We start from the raw sequence: 18,106 nt of genomic DNA on the forward strand, positions 1-18,106 counted from the left end.
GTTTAAAAAAAACATGATTTGACCTATACACTTTGATCTCAACTCTCTTACATTAAATTGTTCTTGAATAGAATATTTGGTGAAGAAATTCCTGATTTAACTCATCTCATTTCACATTTCTCTATGGTTAAATCTTAGGTAAAAATCATTCACAATAATCGATATTTTTCCTGCTCATCTATTTTCAAGGTAGCCCTTTTAAAAGTATTCTGTGTATTCTTATTTACTCAAACATGTTTGAGTAAGAGTTAAGTGATTAAGATAAATTTCATTAGGCAAAAGCTGTCCAAAAGTATTTTAGCCTTGGGATGTATTTCTCTTGTAATGTCACCAAACTAACATCAATTATTATGTGCCAGATTATTTGCTTATAAAAATTTCAACTGAGCACTCCAACAACCCAATGGAAATAACTATTTTTATCCTATTTTCTGGATGAAGAAATTGGCATTGAGAGCTTAAAGAACATACTACATGGCAGAGTATGTCAGTGGTAGGGATTTGACCTAAACAGGCATGAAGTCTATCTGAAAACTATACAAGAGACCAATGCATGTCACTAAGGGCTGCTGTGACTCATGTAAGAGGTACTACAAAGTTCCTTTTACCCAATAACAATATGTGGGTCAGCTCAATTTACAGGAATCTATGATATGAACAGATATTCTGGCCACAAAGAAATGCCTATACTAGATATTGTTTTAGGTGTAAATTGAAAATTCTTTATTGATAGCATACAATGACAAAAATACAAAGACAGCAAATGAGCTTCATTTAATATTAACCAACTCTACAGAGAAGGAGACCTGGATTTTCTTGCAGGTCAGAATTTTCTGATTTTTTTTTTTTTTTTTTAATTCCCACACCTGTGGCATAGAGAAAGTCCTGGGCCAGGGACTGAAACCAAACAATAGCTGTGATCTACACCACAGCTGAGGCAACATCAGATCCTCAATCCACTGTATCAGGCTGGAATTGAACCCATGCCACCTTAGTGACCCAAGCCACTGCAGTTGGATTCTTAACCCACTGCACTATAGCAGGAACTCTGGAGTTTTCTGACTCTTAAGTTCCTTATTACTTTCTTTTTTCCCAAGTCTCCAATCTCAAGGCCAGTCTGTCTATGGCATTTTTATTCTCTGTTCTTCAAAGAATGCAGTTTCTCTCCACCCCAACCATAAATCTTTTCTGGATCTGCCTATTCCCTCTGATTTGAAGAGAGAAGGTGAATGAGTAGGAGAAATAATGAGTAGGAGGAATAACTACAGGGATGGTACGAAGGACTTTTCCCTGCTATTATTCATACTGCAAAGTAATATATTCAGAAAAACAAGGATTTCAAAATATTTTCAAGGAGACAATGCCATTTTAAAAAAATGAGAATTGGTTATTTGTAAGTGGTCTCAATTTCTATGAGTTTGGATTGATCTTACATGATTCTAGAAGCACATTATTTGATTACAAAATCATTTCCCAAAATTTCAAAAACTAAATCCAAGATTCAACCAAATTGCTCTCTCCTCTAAAAAGATACAAGGAATAAGATTTTATATCAATATGGGCCAAACCATGAATTTATAAAACTGGCACCCTTGAAAAATGCTTTGGTGGATATTATCATATATACATTTTCCAAATATATATAAATATATTTCTGTTTCTCCACCTTTGGGAGAGCTATATTATTAACCCAAGACGACTAAAGTATTTTCTAGTTTTGTAAATGATCTTAAAAATTCTATGATTCTTAAAAATAATTTAGAAAAGTAGTAATAAATATAGGATCACAAAATGAGGTAGATTCAAAATAAATGTAAAAAGTTATATAATGAACAAACATACCCAAGAATGCTATTATTTTCAAATGATGGAATTAAACTACACAATTATGGCTGATCTAAACAAAGTTGACATTAATTTCAGTGGCTGGGATTAGCAATTATCTGAGTAGCGGGAAAGTAGATTAACACTTTAAATATTTTTCACACATTCGAGGAACATTTTTAAAAGTAAGTAATACTTCCTCTTGGAACAACTCTTTAATAGTTATTTTAGAAATTGCTCTTTATCTACAATTTAAATTAGTTGATTTCATTTTTTGTGTGTTTATTTAAAGCTGTTGTCTACCCATTAAATATTTCTTAACCTGAAAGACATTAAACAATGTTTTCATTATTAATAGGCTATTTTTGGTTTACTAATACATAAATTATTAAGCATTTATATGTTGGTCTTAAATTCACAATTTTTTACAATGAATGTATTAATAATCAAAAAAGAGAAATGATATAACATTTCAACTCTTCCTGAATAATAAACCATTAAACTTGATAATGCTGAAGGCTAAAATAATTATGTCATAACAGATGCAATTTCAGGGCCAGCGATGTTATTTACAATTTGGTTCATATTTAAGGAGCAAGAGGTCAGTAAAGAGCAAGTACTACAATTATGTTCCTATTAATTAATCTAATATTTCTGTTCCTAGGAATTTATCTTTAGATGATATTTGTTATAGTATGAAATATTTAAGCAGAGAAAAGTAAAACCTTCTATCTCAACAATAGGGGGACAGTTAAACATATAATAGTGTATCAGGGCAAATGAGTTTTATTCACACTTAGAAATGAAAAAAAAAGTATTATTTAGTGTAATATCAGAATACAAAAGCTTATGTACATTATGATTTCGTTGATGCAAAATATATATACACATAGGTGGAGACTTCCAGGTAACAGAAAAGAAAATAGATATAGCAACAAGGCAAGGTACATCTTCTTCTTTTCAAAAGCAAATTCTCTTGTTATTATTGCTTTTGTAGTCAAATACACAGAGGACAAGGAGGAAGAGGAGGTTAAAAAAAAAAAAAGAGGGAAAGAGATTAGTGAATTAGGTCTTATTTGAATCCTTTCCAGGATTAACAGAAAAGCAGTCCTCCAAGGAATTAAGTGCTGGCCCTTATAATTAACTTGTTATTAAAACTCTATTATCTTGCTTCGAGAATGTTCTATGGCTAGTGAAAGCTGATAATTGATGTTTCTACTCATTTATCTTCTGCAATTTATTAATCCAAGATGAACCCTAGAGCAGGTTATATATTATTTTTACCTTTAACATCAGATTAACTTGACTCATTCTATTTCTTGACTCATTTGTATTTTTCTTACTGAAAAATAATTTTAAGAAAAAACATCTACCATAATAAAACAAGCTGTAATATGCCATCGAATGATATAAAAATACTTCTGTCAAAGATCATGATGGGTCAAGAAATGACTGAACATACACCAGGAATAAGGGGGAAAGAAGCATGGAAGATGAAGAAAATGTACTTATAGAAATTTTGCATTATGATAATCAGAAAAAAAAAATCTAGAAATCATCCTGTTTTATAATGAACTTAACTATCCAGGTTGGAAAATTCCAGTAGCATTAAGTACCCCTTCGAAATGCCAGGGGGTGTGGGATTCTCCTCAAGTCCTTTGCCACGTGCCTTGTAGGTATGATGGATTAATATGACATCACCCACCATGCACTGAAAAGCAGAAAACCCACAAGTATATTTATTCATTCACTCTAAACCTTAACTGAGCATAGCCTGTTTCCAAGGCCCCTCTCCTTTGACTACTCAGTTTACAGATTGATTATTGCATCTCTTCTGTTTTCAATTCTGCCCTCCAATGGCTCATAGAGTAAACACGTCCAAATTTTCTATCTGAAAAACAGAAATCTTCCCTGAAGTATGAGGTTCTCTCCAGACATGGTTTCACCTCCCTCACACACTGAGGGCTTTTGAAAGGATAATCCTTAAATGACCAAATTGTCTGTCCTATTCTGCGCTTCTTCCTATGGCCAAGGCCTCTTCCCTCAGCCTTGCCAGTAGTGCAACATTCTCAACAGCAAATACGGTCCCATTACCAGGATTCTTCTAAGTCCCTTCACAGTTTTATTATAATGGGCCAGGGTCCAACAACCCATTCCAGGACTTGCCAGGTCTGTCCTGATCTCCTTTCCCAGCCCCTTTTCTCAGCACTTCCCGGCTTGCCCTCTCTGCCCTAGTTATGGAGAACTGCTTGAATGTCTTTTCTGCCACCCACCTTGCCTGGACACATACCCTTCCATTGTCTTTCTCCTCCCAGACCCCCAGCCCTGAATCTCAACAAGGCTCTTAATCATTCTTCTACTTCCTTAAGAAAGAATGTCCTCCCTCGTAGCTTCCAACATTCAATGATATGCCATATCAACTTGGGATTCCTGCTTTGAAAAATAGGGTGTATGATACCCACTTTTACCAATTCATCCCCAATTTCTTCCTTATTATTTTACTGTGGGGACTGGTGCCTCTGACAAATCTCATTTTAAACAGAAATGATGAAGCTTTTATCTTTGTCAACAGTCATTAATGAACAAGATTTTCCTTTTGATACTGTCTAGTACAAATACTGGTTCCAATTCCAATTCTATAAATGTACAACTAGAAAACTAAATATCTGCCCAATTTTCTAAAAGATCTAGGGTAAAATAAATCAATAGCTAATTAAATAATATCCCATTAATTTTTTTAGTAGCCCAGAAAAAGTTTATCTGAAGAAAGTCAATTTTCCACTTGAGTTTGCTTGTTTGGTTGTATCCTTAATTTATTTGGGTAACTTAAAGCGGTAAAGATCAGTAAATATTGAATTACGAAAGATCTTTCCAATTCAATTAGTAAACAGCCAGGGGCTTATCTACAGGACCTTAAGACCATTACTAGTATCAGTTTTGCAAAGGTACATGCATCTAATAAGAGAAATGTTTTCCAACAAAATTACATTCTTTGTCTCCAGATAATATTTTCTGCTTGGATGGTCAACTTAAGACAAGAAAGACAACTTAAGCAAGGAAGTTCTTTACAGGAAGAAAGAAAAAAACAAAAACAAAAACAAAATAAATAAAAACAAGAACAACTACAAATAGTTTTTTTAATTTTCAAAGAAATTTAAGAAATCCATGTCCACGTGTAATTATTAATTACATCTGGAAAATTCACTTGCTCTTATTTATTTATGAATTGCATATTCTTATCACTAAATAGAACTTTGCATATTTATTTGCCAAACAATTAAGCACATCAGCTTTTCTTTTCTTTTCTTTTTTTTTTTTTTAATGTCTTTTTAAGACTGCACCCTTCGCATATGGAAGTTCCCAGGCTAGGAATCGAATTGGAGATGCAGCTTCTGACGTACACCACAGCCACAGCAATACAGGATCCAGGTCACGTCTGCGACCTACACCACAGCTCATGGGACCCACTGAGTGAGGCCAGGCTTCTAACCCTCGTCCTTATAGACACTAGTTGGGTTCATTACCGTTGAGCCACAATGAGAACCCCAGATACTTTTTAAAGTGAAAGAAAATTTAAAAGATTCATACCTTTTTCTTTGCCCTTGTCTTTAACCTACTATTCATGTTTATTACATAATTCATTTAATTTTCTTTATTCCTTGTTTTCCTTTGAAGTAATATACTTCATCTAGAGTCATTTCACCAAAATCAAAGTCACTGATTTATTATATCATCAAATCACCAAACAAAAAACAATTTATGCACATGAGAAGGTTTCATCCCCTTTTGAAAATTTTACTGTATGTTTGAATGTGGTTTTCTTTTTAATATTTTATCTCTTGCACATTTTTTCAGCATTCAAAGAAATGTTTAGTCAGGTTGGTTAGAAAGAAGATTTGCTAAACTGGCAAAACATAATGCATCGATTGCTTCACAAAAGCAGTGCCCCCTATTACATCAAATCCTCTAAATATGGAAGTATCCTTAACATGAAAGGAAAGTTTTGGGCATATTAAACATTATGCAAAAAGACCTTTCAAGTGGAGAACTGACAAAAAGCCTTAGGAATTTAAACCTCCTTTACAAACTATTTTCTTCCAAGTTTTTCCAGATTTTAGATGATAATTTTTCAGTGGGACTCTTTGAGGGTGAAACAAATCTAATTTCATTTTATAATCAAAAATCTTATCTATAGAACACATTCTTTAAACATCATCAATATTCTATGTAGGTATGAAGGAGAATAAACTGTATCCCTATTTTTAGATTTTTAGTGGTTTGTTTTAAAATTGCAGTTGAAATTTGCATTTTGTAATATAATAATTGGACTGATCAATTTCTGTTCAATTACAAGAAAGCAAGGGTGTTGTCTAATGTATATACAAACCAGGCTTTCAAAGAATATACAGATGAATGTATGTCCTTTATTATACTCAAAAGATTTCAGATACCTCCCTATGTATGTTTTTTCTTTCTTCCTTGACTTTTTTTTTTTTATATTTAGGTTAATTTCTCTCTAACCTATTTAAATGAAGACTATTCTAGAACCTTAGTCAAAACTAGAGATTTTGTATCCAAACACATATCCACAAATAACTTCTAGAAAATCCTAGTGGATGAAAAGCCTTTAACATGGACAATCTCACTAAGAGAGTAAAGCTGTACTTCTTTTCATGTTTATTACTTTACATGTCTGGTAATCTAAAAAATGATTTAACTCTACTTAGTATATGTTCTCCCTTCAAACTGGAAGATGGAAGGGGTTTTAGAGTTCATTTGAACTAGAGATTCTAGAAATGCTGAATATCAAAGAATGTCATTTTTTTTCTAAAATGTAAAAAAAAAATCAGTGCTGGATATAATCAGGAGCTGGTTATTTAGACAAAAAAAATATCCTGTACTATTGCCATTACTTCATCAAAGAAGAACCAAAAGAAAACTAGGCACAAAAATAAGTATTTAGTTTTATATATTTTAAAAAGGATTGAAATTTTTACCTCATTATTCTTATAATCTCACAGGTTAGTGGAAAATTTTAGTATCACAACTTCATTATCACAGACTGGCATTGGGGATACCTTTCTAGTCCAATGCTCTCAATACTATAGAAAACTGAAGGAAGTGATTTTGTGGCTGAATCAGAAATAAGACCCCTTTCTTCTGATTCCCCACTGAGTTGGTGTCTTTATGTCTAGCTGAAGACCTAGGGCTGACTGTTAAATTTCCTTGCCTCTCTATCTTTGTTTTCTTATTCTGAAAAGCAGGTTGCTGATGAAGACTACCAAGGTCACTTTCTGTTCCCTAACATTGAAGATGGAAGGGGAGAGGTTCTTCACCCAGCGGGGCATACAGACACAAATAACATCTGGAAAACCTCTCACTAGAATATAAACCAAATGGGGAAAGACGAGCTAAAATGTGAACCATTTTTCACTTGTGGGTACATGTTGGCAATGAGCCAGATGTGGAGCTCAGTTCTACAAGCGATTGACACGGGTCCCCATCAGCTCTGCCAATCAGAACCACTCATACTCCAGGACGGTGACTCTGGAAACTCCCAAGAGCCTATACAAAGAAACTCTTCATTCAGAACTTGAAGGATGTCCACACCCATCTCCAGTGTGCTGAACGTGCCCACGGTGATGACACCTCCATCAGGGAATGAGTCCAGATATAAACTAAGCAGGACAAGAAACCTTTGTGCAATACTAGTTGGTGCAGCCTTAATTCAGAGACAATACACACGATGTCTAGAAATAAAACACTCCAGCCTTCCCACGTGAAATTCAAAAGAAAAATTGAATGCCAGCTTTCTCTGTTTTAAATGAATCTTAAAACACAAAAGTAGGGCTGTTGCTCAGCAACCAAGATGAACACAGAAATGGGTTGTTCCTGCAGCTGTGAGACCCTGTGAAGTCCTAGGAGCGTTGGGGGTGGGTGAGCAGGGTTGAAAGTCCCGCCAGCTGATGTGGTAGTGCAGGTTACAGACATAGTGACTGGAAGAAATAAAGGAATGTGGCCATTCTTACATCCTAGTGTTTGGTCCTGAAGATCAGATGAGTTACATGTAAATGTTGGAGGTACAAAATGGCAGAGGAACCCAGAATAAGCCATTTCAGTCTCTCTGGTGTCAATCCCAGTGTCAAAGCTTCCTCAAGGGTCCTGTTCGCCAAAGGGAGAAGGACCAGAGAGACAGGGAAACGTCATTTCAGGGGCTGGAATAGCACATGCTAAGCCAGGAATCACCTCAACACAGGGTGTTATTTAGAGCACACATCTCATGAAACCACATAATGCATCTTCCAGGAAAATTTCAAAATTCCATTAAGTTTTCAAATGAATAAATAACAGGTTGTTATTTAGGCAATAACATGTGACTATGGGCCCACAGTATATTTACTAAACAGTGTCATTCAAAATACATGGAGAGAAAGGCCAATATTCTAATGACAGAATTACTGATGGACAATAGAAAAAAAGAGGAAATGATAAATATCTGGCCTACTAAATCATCCATTTATTCCCAAAATTCCATCCCATTTTCTTACTTATTAGACCTTAGTGTTTTATTTTATTCTGTTGTCTGTTTAATGTACCCTTACAAATGACAGAGGTCAATAGATGGTGATTAAATGCATGGACTAAAATGGAATTAAGCTTTGCTTTTTTAGAGTTTTCAAAGTAAAGAAAGTCTTATCATAGTTTTGAAGACAGACATTGTGTATGTGTGCACGTGTACATGTGTGGATACATTATGGGCATGAATGTATGCATGTGTTTATGAAAGTTATGTGCATGTTATGTGCATGTGTATATGTGTGACGGTGTGTATATGCACATGTGTATGTTTATGTGTATATATACATTGCATGTGTTTATATATGTGTGTATATGACAAGTATATGTTTATGTGAATGCTTGCATAGGTGTGTGAGTGTGTTTATGTGCATGTGTGTATATGTATAGATGTGGGTAGGCATGTGCATTGTGTGCATTGTGTATATGTGTTCAGAGATCATCACTGGGAATTGTATGTTCATACACATGTGACAACCATGTGATGAACATTTCACATTTAGCAATACCTTAATAGAAACATATAACATACAAACATAGTTTCAAGAAAAACAATGACCACTAGGCTTCAATTGCATTTTCTTTTTCTTATCCGTGTCTCCACTTTTTCCTTCTCTACGGCCTCCTATGTTGCTCAGGGACAGACACTTCACATGAGAAGCAGACTCTGGACCTATCCTGTCAGGATCAGTGAGAAAGGCAGAGGCCATTCTGATTCGGTTTTAACGTTTTTTTTCCAAGCTGGCTCAGGGAAAACTGAGGAGCCAGGCAAACAACAACAAGCTTCTATTCCCACCACTGAATTGGGCTCAGTTCTCAGGGAGCCTGTTCAGGAAGCACAGAGCATCCCAAACAGGCAGGAACAGGGACCCTGTGTCCACAGTCCTGTGGCTGGACTCACTGCCACCTCTAGGGGGAACCCCATTCTCAGGAATTTTTCCCTCTCAGCACAGCCCAGACCTTGACTTTCCACAGTCCCCTCCCCCACCTGCTCCTCCACAGAATATTCACATTTGGCTTTCAGATGTCCACAGCTGGCATTTTTCTTGAAACTTTTTAGTTAAAATGTGAATAAATTATTCAGGCAGAGGCACATGTCGGAATTGTTATTACCATAAAAGAACCAATGCTTCTTGAATATTCTACACCAAGAAAAGGATGGGAAGGCCCTGAGTCTCCATGAATAGAGAAAGCTTTTCCTTCAAAGAACTCAAGGTCCTCCGGCGTTCTGATAATTACAGTTCACATGGTCTCTTTTCCTCCAAGTCTGTACACAGGATATGCACAAAAGTGTTCGATGCCCACAGAGGTTTGGGTCATGCTGAGATTAAAAAAAAAAAACAAAACCCCAAAACTTAATAACAAGGAATAGATTCCTTTATTACAGACATAGCCTTTAACATGCTAATTCACACTGAATCTGCACATGTGACAGTTCCTGCTACCCTTCCTTGAAACCACGTTTTTCCTCTTGGCGGCACACCTACTATTCTTTCTTGGGATTAATGTTTCAAGGAGCATAGTTAATACCATGAAATTAAGCATAAGGGAAGCTAGAGGAAATAGCAGAAAAGGAGGACAAAGAGGACACAGATTCCGTACAGGACTGATTCATGCCTGTGTCTTGTGTTGGGATCTTACCCAGCCTTGATCTCAGAGTGCACTGCCCATTTCATTCATAAAAAGCCAACTTTCTAAATTAATGACAGCATGGCTCCTACCAGAAGGAATTTCAGTATGCTCTTCCTTGTCATGCAGGGCTTCTCTCTATCTGGCCACCCCCTGCCTTTTTAGCAGAGTCCCCATTTTGTGTGTGATATACAATCCATCTATGACATGTGGAGCTTCTTGGAAGATGTCAGGCATCTTCCTCTTCTTTCACTCTGATAATGCTCTTCCTTCTGCCTGGAAAGCTTTCTTCTCCCTACTGTCCCTTCCCTGTGCTCTGCGCATGCTCAATCAATTCCCACCATCTCTCAAGACTGACCCACACAGAGCATGGCCATTGCTTTGACACCTCTGTGATCTCACCACTTCTTATACCGCTCACACACCTGCAGAATAGCAACAGTTAAGTTTGTTATTTGTAAGTCCTTCTGGACCAGGGGTATCTCAAGGTCCAAGAACCACATTCAGCATCTCCTGCAACCAATAGACTCTTCCACACAGCACACAAGGATGGCATCACAGGAGTGGATGGACAGTGACCTAAGAGCTCTGTTTTCTGTGACAGATAACTGAACAAGGTCAGAACAAAAAAGCCTCTTAGTTTTTCCTTCTCATTGCCAAGCCCCAGTCATCCTCAAGGGTAGTAAGCGATTGAAAAGGTTTTAAAACTTGACAAAAAAGAAGAGCCTTGAGACTTCTAATAGAATCAAATGTAGAGACAAGCATGGTGCCCTTGAACCAGGTTCGCTGGTTCCTTCCCACCCAGTCATATCTGCTGAGGCCCCTCTCAGAAGCCCATGGCTCCAAGAAACCCTTTCTCACAGCTATTAACACAGGAAATGTCCCCATAGTAAAGCTTCTTTAACCAGGAACAATCCATCCTCCTGAAGGATTATATTCCACCACCATGAAGTCAGGCTGTATCATGTATCTGTTCTGCAATATGGAATACAGATCTTCACTTCCTAGTATAATGAAAACCGATCTACAAAGTTTTCTGAGGGAAAGAGGAAAATAAATGCTGCATACTTTCAAAGCTTTTGTTTGTAAATGAAAATGTATAGATAACAATAACTAGCTTTCTGGGCTGAAAACAAATAAAAACCCACCTATTTGGATATGGGACTTAGAATTTGCAGGAAGATTTAGTATAACCTGTGTATCCATTCAAGCACTAAACACATGCCAGGTGCCAGGTGCTTCCCAGGACTCTGAACATCAATATTTCCTCTGATTTTAAGGAATACAGAGTCTGACAGAGGAAGAAAGATTCATAAAATATAACTTGAATACATTTAATACATTTAATAAATAATACAGTGTGACATAGTTCATAACAGAGATGTGAAAGACCTACTTCACAGCCATACACAAGGAATTAAGCACTGGTAAGGGAATATCACTTGCCCCTGGCATCAAGAGTGGGAACAGGGGAGTTCCCACTGTGGCACAGTGGATTAAGGATCTGACTACAGCAGTGTGGGTTGCTGCAGAGGCACAGGTTCGATCCCAGGCCTGGTATGTTGGGTTAAGTATCCAGGGTTGCGACAGCTGTGGTGTAGGTCACAGCTGCTGCTCAGATTCCATCCCTGGCCTGGGAATTTCCATATGCTGTAGGTGCAGCCAAAAAAAAAAAAAAGAAAAAAAAGAAAAGAAAAGAGGAAAAAAAAGAGTGGGAACAGTGAAAGTGGGGAAAGTGATGGGTGGATAAGGTAGGCTTTTTTGAGTGAATCTCTGAGATCATTCTGAAGGGAGATAATAGGATAAGCTGGTAAGACATTGTCTTCTCTATAAGCACTACACAAATGATAGTGATGAGAAAGTTGACTCAGCTTAACTCATCAGCATAAAACCAAAACCAAACAAACCAAATGAGCCACAGCAATGAAAAGGTAGGTGCTAATTTTCTGATCTGGATGTAAAGTTTCAGAAAATGCAGGTTCATGAATGCCACAACTCATGGTCTCACATGACAGCAGGGCACTTTGCAAATGATGGTAATGGCAAGAGACCTCAGAATACAGTATGGAATCACCCTTGCAAATGAGACACAATGTGAAGAAAGAAGAGATGCAAAGGTGAACCTAGAAGGAAAACTTAGATGAGAAGCCAAGTGAATCTAGACCAGGGGAAAGAGGAAGAGGAATGAGGTCAGGGAGGAATATCAAGGTTTCATGGAATTCCCACAGTGAGTGAAGGGCATCACTGAAGGAAGGAACAAGACATGCCTATTTGTGGCTTTTGGGCTCTCACTCATTTATTAGTTCTTGTGGTATTCTGCTGATATATTTAAATTTTGTACTGGCTATTTTAATGATGTAGTAATTTCTCTGAATTACATATGAAAATACAAATACATTTAAGTTTGTATTTCTTAAACTGTGAACTCTTAGCCTATTAACTCAGACTGTCCAAATCTGCAAATTGTCATTTATAATTATTTCCTTTGAGTTTCTTCTATCTCAGTCCTAAAATGGCCTTTACAGGAGTTCCTGGCATGGCTCAGTGGAAATGAACCTGACTAGTATCCATGAGAATGCAGGTTTGATGCTTGGCTTCACTCATTGGGTTAAGGATCTGGAGTTGCTGTGAGCTGTGGTGTAGGTCACAGACACAGCTCGGATCTGGCTTTGCTGTGGCTGTGGTGTAGGCCAGAGGCTACAGCTCCAATTCGACCTCTAGCCTGGGATCCTCCATTTAACATGAGTGTGGCCCCAAAAAGACAAAAATAAAATAAAATAAAATGTCCTTTACAGCACACACATATTTTTTGTGCTCCGTTGTTTTATATTCTCCATGAAAAGTGTGAATCTCTCCTTTTAACAACATCTTTTCCCAAGGAATAATGTTTGCTTGACTCCATAGTGACAGTCATATTTATTTCTTTCTGAGTCAAGGAGAGTTGTTTATGTTCAAAGAAGGCTGTAATAACAACCATCTCTCACCTACTGAATATTTGATTCTAATTAATAAACTAAGGCACATGCTCTGCGTGTGTATAGCAATTTAAGGCTCCATGGTGATACATTTAGGAGTTCTGACTCAGTTATTGTACATACAACCTTTCACATGAAAACCTCCACTATAATGATGGTAGCAATTCCCAATAGTGGTTGGACTGTTTCATCTGTCTCTTTGTTCAGTTCCACAACCATAACACACACATGTGGCCTCTTTTTCCTCAGCGTTGACCTTGTACTTTGACAATTATTTCCCCTAAGAGTTTCCCTGAGCCCCCACTTCCTTTCTTCTGTCATAGCAAAAATCAAATAGATTTTCTTTCCACATCAGATCTGAATCCCAGTAATTCTCTTAGCGGATGCTTTTGCCACAGGACATGATTACCTACTCAAGTAATTCGTACCCACAGCCATGAAACAAATTATCCTCAAATGCCTCAAATGATACTTTGTTGCATACTTGTTCATTAAGTGGTCATCATTTAAAAGTACACCCTCCAATCCATAATTTTATTTAAAAAAAAACCATGGTAAATAATCAGATCCAATGACATCCTTGACCTGTGCTTCTGCAACTTTCCCCTTGTATTTCCTCAACTGTGAAAATCATCAGCCTCCTTTGACACTCCTCCTCTGCTTTGTTACTCTTATGAGAAGTGACCATTTTGATAACTTATATAGGAACGGAATCTGAAAAAGAATGAATATGTATATAACTGAACCACTTTGTTGTGCAGCAGAAATTATCACAAGATTGCAAATCAACTAAACCTCAACAAAACTTTTACTAAGGAAAAAAAAAGTGATTATTTCAACTTTGGTCTTCTTTTATTTGCTTGTGTAATATGCATCTCTCAGTTGTTTCATTCACTTTCATGACTTCAACTAGATTTGCCATTATCCTCGGCACAGAATAAGTCCTCAATAAATACTTGGTAAAATGAATGAATTAAAGAGTCATTAGATAGTAGGAGTCCCTTAATCCTAACTCATCATAAGCACTGCAAATATGACTTGAATTCTTATACCAATGTAAACGCATGAATTAGAAAATATTGTTCTCATTTTCTGTGGTTGGCTTCAAGCCACAAAATACCACATAGTTGTAAGCAATTGTTCAATCCTAAAGAATAGGGTCACTTGGAGAACATCACTACAACACTAGTCAAGGGTTTAACAATTACTCCTTGGTACTGGCATCACAATTTATCTTGACTTCTCTGGGTGACTACTCTTCCTGAGGTTAATCTAATGTTTTCAATGTCACCAGACAGTCATTATCTATTCATTCATTAGCATATACTAATTAATACTTATTGGCAGCCAGGTGTCAGTTATTTTTATTCTAATTGTGGGAAGGATATTAAAGACAAAACATGAGATACATGAAAAGATAAAACATACCAAGTACAAATAATATAACTAATGGAGAGCATCACTAGTAGGATAAGTATAGAAAGACTTCTCAGTGCAGAATTTTCTGAAAATATTGTATTTTCAAATATTAAAAGATGAGAAGTAGATTTACATGGGAAATAATAGGAAGGAAAAACACTCCACACCCAGGAAGCTGTAAAGCTCTGAGGTGGGGAGAGCTCCCTTGTCTAAGAAGTGGTCAAGGCAGGGTGGGAGAGGAAAAGTGTTGCGAGGCCAAACCATGTAGGACCTTCTGTCCAATGAATGGACAGGATTATTTTACATTAATGTTAGGAAAATGATAACATCTCATGCCTGTTCCTAAAATATTACTGAGTGGGAAGAAAGGCTAGCATTAGGGCAAAAGTAGACACAGAGAGACAGGTTAGTAAGCAATCCTAGTGTTTGTGGAAAACAGTGGTGATGTCTCCTGGTGCGATGAGAGACACAGAGAGGAAGGTGTGGCAGGATATTGTGGAGATAGAACCAACAAGACATGGTGATGAATGAGAAGGAGAGGAAAGACAGAAAGAAAGAATGGTTTCCAGGTGTTGCTGAACCCAACTCATCTGCTAGGATGAGAAAGTTGGATGGAGAAATGGGTGGAGGGCCCAGGGGTTCAGGGACACCCTGCAAACATCCTTGCATCACCCAAATGTTGGAAAGGATAAAACACCAGCATGAATGAGAACTGGAGGGAGAGGGTGAGGGTGATAGGGAAGAAGATCCAGGACTGAATCCTGGGGAAGCAGTAAATATGCATCCATCTTTATAGCAGTGTATGAGTTACCAATGCAGACATTATAACCAAGTTCACAGGCAGCCACAGACCATCCTAGGAAGTCCCCTTGGTTTGTGCTGTGAGCTTTCTGGGCCAGGCTACCCTGTAGGATACCAGTGGTGGTGCAGCTCTGCCCAAACTTCAATCTGGGAAGGGCCACTAAATTCAAACCAAAGGCTAAGGACTATAGCTTAAAAAACAGAGAATCTTAAATAGCAGAGAAATATCACGGCTGCTCAGCCTGTGCTTCCAAAGGCCAATCTGTCTTTATCCTGCCCCACGAATCTTCCAAATACAACATAGAAAATGGCATTTATCAAAACTGGAGAATTTCCTGTTAAACAGGGCATATTGAATACACTCATGCACTTACTACCTCTTGCTCACGAAACGCTTCCAAGGTATAACAAAGCCCTTCTCCACGAGGACACAGAGAAAAGGAGATGCTTTGACAGCAGCAAAATCTTACAAGCCACGAGGTTAACAGACAAGTGGAACTGACTTAGCAGAATTGATAAAGCTGAAATCTAAATGGGCAATTTGGGAATTCTAGAAGCCAGCCAATTTTCAGCACAGAGTCTCAGAAAGGCTCAGAAGTGGGAAGCTTCAGATGTCTCTGAAAATGTGTGAAAATCTATCCCCACAGAGGAAAATGTGTGAGAATAGTGGATAAGATAAATCAGCATCCCCAGATATCATTCCTTACCCGCTTGGGGAGGCCACTGCCATGCCCAGACTTCCTCAGAAGGCTGGAGGCTTTCTCTCCAGAGATGCTGACTTTGACTCAGAGATACTGGCAAAGTTAGATTGGATGGTGGGGGGGCGGTATGAGTGGACATGAAGAGAAAACCACTATTCTGAAAGGTGAGACACTAAGCCTACTTCCCTGCATAGCTCTGAGAATTATCTCAGAAGTCTTATTCCACACAGGAAGGTGGATAACTCTTTGCCAAGGAAACTGAGGCCAGAGAAACTGACTATGAAGCTGAGATCCAGAAACCTAATGACACTGCCCACCACATCATCCTATGGCCAGCTGTCCACTGAACAGCCTGTGTCCACACCAAATACACGCACAAATGCCATAGATGTTCTTTTATACAGGAGCTGACAGCCAAGGATCATCAACCAACTAGAAAAGCCATCAGTCTGAGAAAGACCAAGCCAACCAACCAACACAGAAGCAAGGAGGAGAAAACCTGCACAGATGTCACCTGCCATCATGAACGACCACTCTTGTCTATACTCACAAGGTCCCTGAGCCAACTGAACCCCAGTGCCTGTGACATTGCAGAAGTGGCGATGGGCCAGGGTAGTCAATCTTGCCCAGTTACAGTTTTCACATGTATTGCTTTTAATTTCTAAATAACACATAAAGCCTGGGGAGACGGCAGCTTTGGGCTTAATTCTGTGCCCCCTGACAATTATATTGTTGAATCCTAACTCCTAAGGTAATATTAAGACATGAGGCCTTTGGTAGGTGATTAGGTCATGAGGATACAGTCGTCATGAGTGGGATTAGTGCCCTGATAACCAAGACCCTAGAGAGCAACCTCACTTCCCACCCCCACGAAGATGCAGGCGGCAGAATGGACATTGATGATCCAGGAAGAGGGTGCTCGTGGGACATGGAATCTGCCAATATCTGGACCTTGAAGGTCCATGCTTCAGAATTGTAAAAAGTCCATGTGCTGTTTGTAAGCCACACCAGTGTTTTGTATTTTGTTACATCAGCTGAGCTAAGACAACAGCCCAGCATCACAGCTGTTTTTTTTCCAATTTTTGAAGTTTTATTGAAGTATACAATGTTGTGATAATTGCTGCTGTACAATAAAGTGATTCAGTTATACATATAAATACATCCCTTCTCTTTCAAATTCTTCTCCCACCTAGATCATCCAAGCATCATTGTTAACCGCATTCATGAGGAGGTCCTACTCTATGGCATAGGGAGCTATATTCAGTCTCTTGGGATAGGCCATCATAGAAGATGACAGGAGAAAAATAATGTATATATAGGTATGATTGGGTCACTTTGCTATACAGCAGAAATTCACATACCATTGTAAATCAACTATACTTTAATTTTTTTTAATTAAAAAAATAGAATTTGCTGTTAGTGGAAGCCACAGTATCATTCTGTGCAATAAGACTATGCTGTTTAGTTTAGTGCCTGGCACATATTGGTTCTCAATAAATAAACGTGTTGCCATTATTAAAAACCAAGAAAAAATAAATAGAAATATAGAAAGAAGTTAAGGGATATTCCTTAAAATCTATTTGCCCAGTGCTTAATGATTACTGATGTGGCCTATCAAAAATACCACTTTTTGAATATGATTTTTATTATTTTTATTCTTAATGGTTGTGACAGCAGAGGCAAAATTCAGTGATGCCACTATTCAGTTGCTGCTCCAAGGAAGCTTATACCTCAGTCTGCTGTGTCCATCCCAAGTCCACAGCTGCGGGCTGGCTGGCTGAACTGGCACAATGCTTTGGATAGACTGATAATCACCGAAAATAATATGAGAACACTTTCCTTCTGCTCAGTAGACATAAATCTATGGGCAAGTGAAACTCATGCACATGGCTTAGGATCCAAGTCCTAAAATGACCTTCCTACTTTGACCTTCATTCCTTCCTCTTTCTTCTCTGTTACCTCCCTCCCTTTCTTTTTTTATAATTTGGGCTTTGAGGAGTTGAAATTAGTTAAAGCAAATAGACAGACAAAAGAAGCCCTGTCCTCAGGTTCCATGGGTTGGAGATTCAACATGACATGGCTGTCACATAGCTGCTTCCCTCTGTGACTCTGTCCTGAGAGCCTGTGGGGTCGGCCCCAGGAAGTTTGTAAAGGGAGGGACTGCTGCCTCACCCAAGAAGC

General features: G+C 37.9%; 1 protein-coding gene across 1 annotated transcript in view; it reads right to left on the minus strand.

Annotated features, from left to right (window-relative positions):
* CSMD1 (CUB and Sushi multiple domains 1) overlaps positions 1 to 18,106 on the minus strand; it is a 1,882,041-nt gene that overhangs the window by 1,105,725 nt on the left and 758,210 nt on the right.

Source organism: Sus scrofa, chromosome 15, assembly GCF_000003025.6.
Source record: "Sus scrofa isolate TJ Tabasco breed Duroc chromosome 15, Sscrofa11.1, whole genome shotgun sequence".
Classification (NCBI taxonomy): domain Eukaryota; kingdom Metazoa; phylum Chordata; class Mammalia; order Artiodactyla; family Suidae; genus Sus; species Sus scrofa.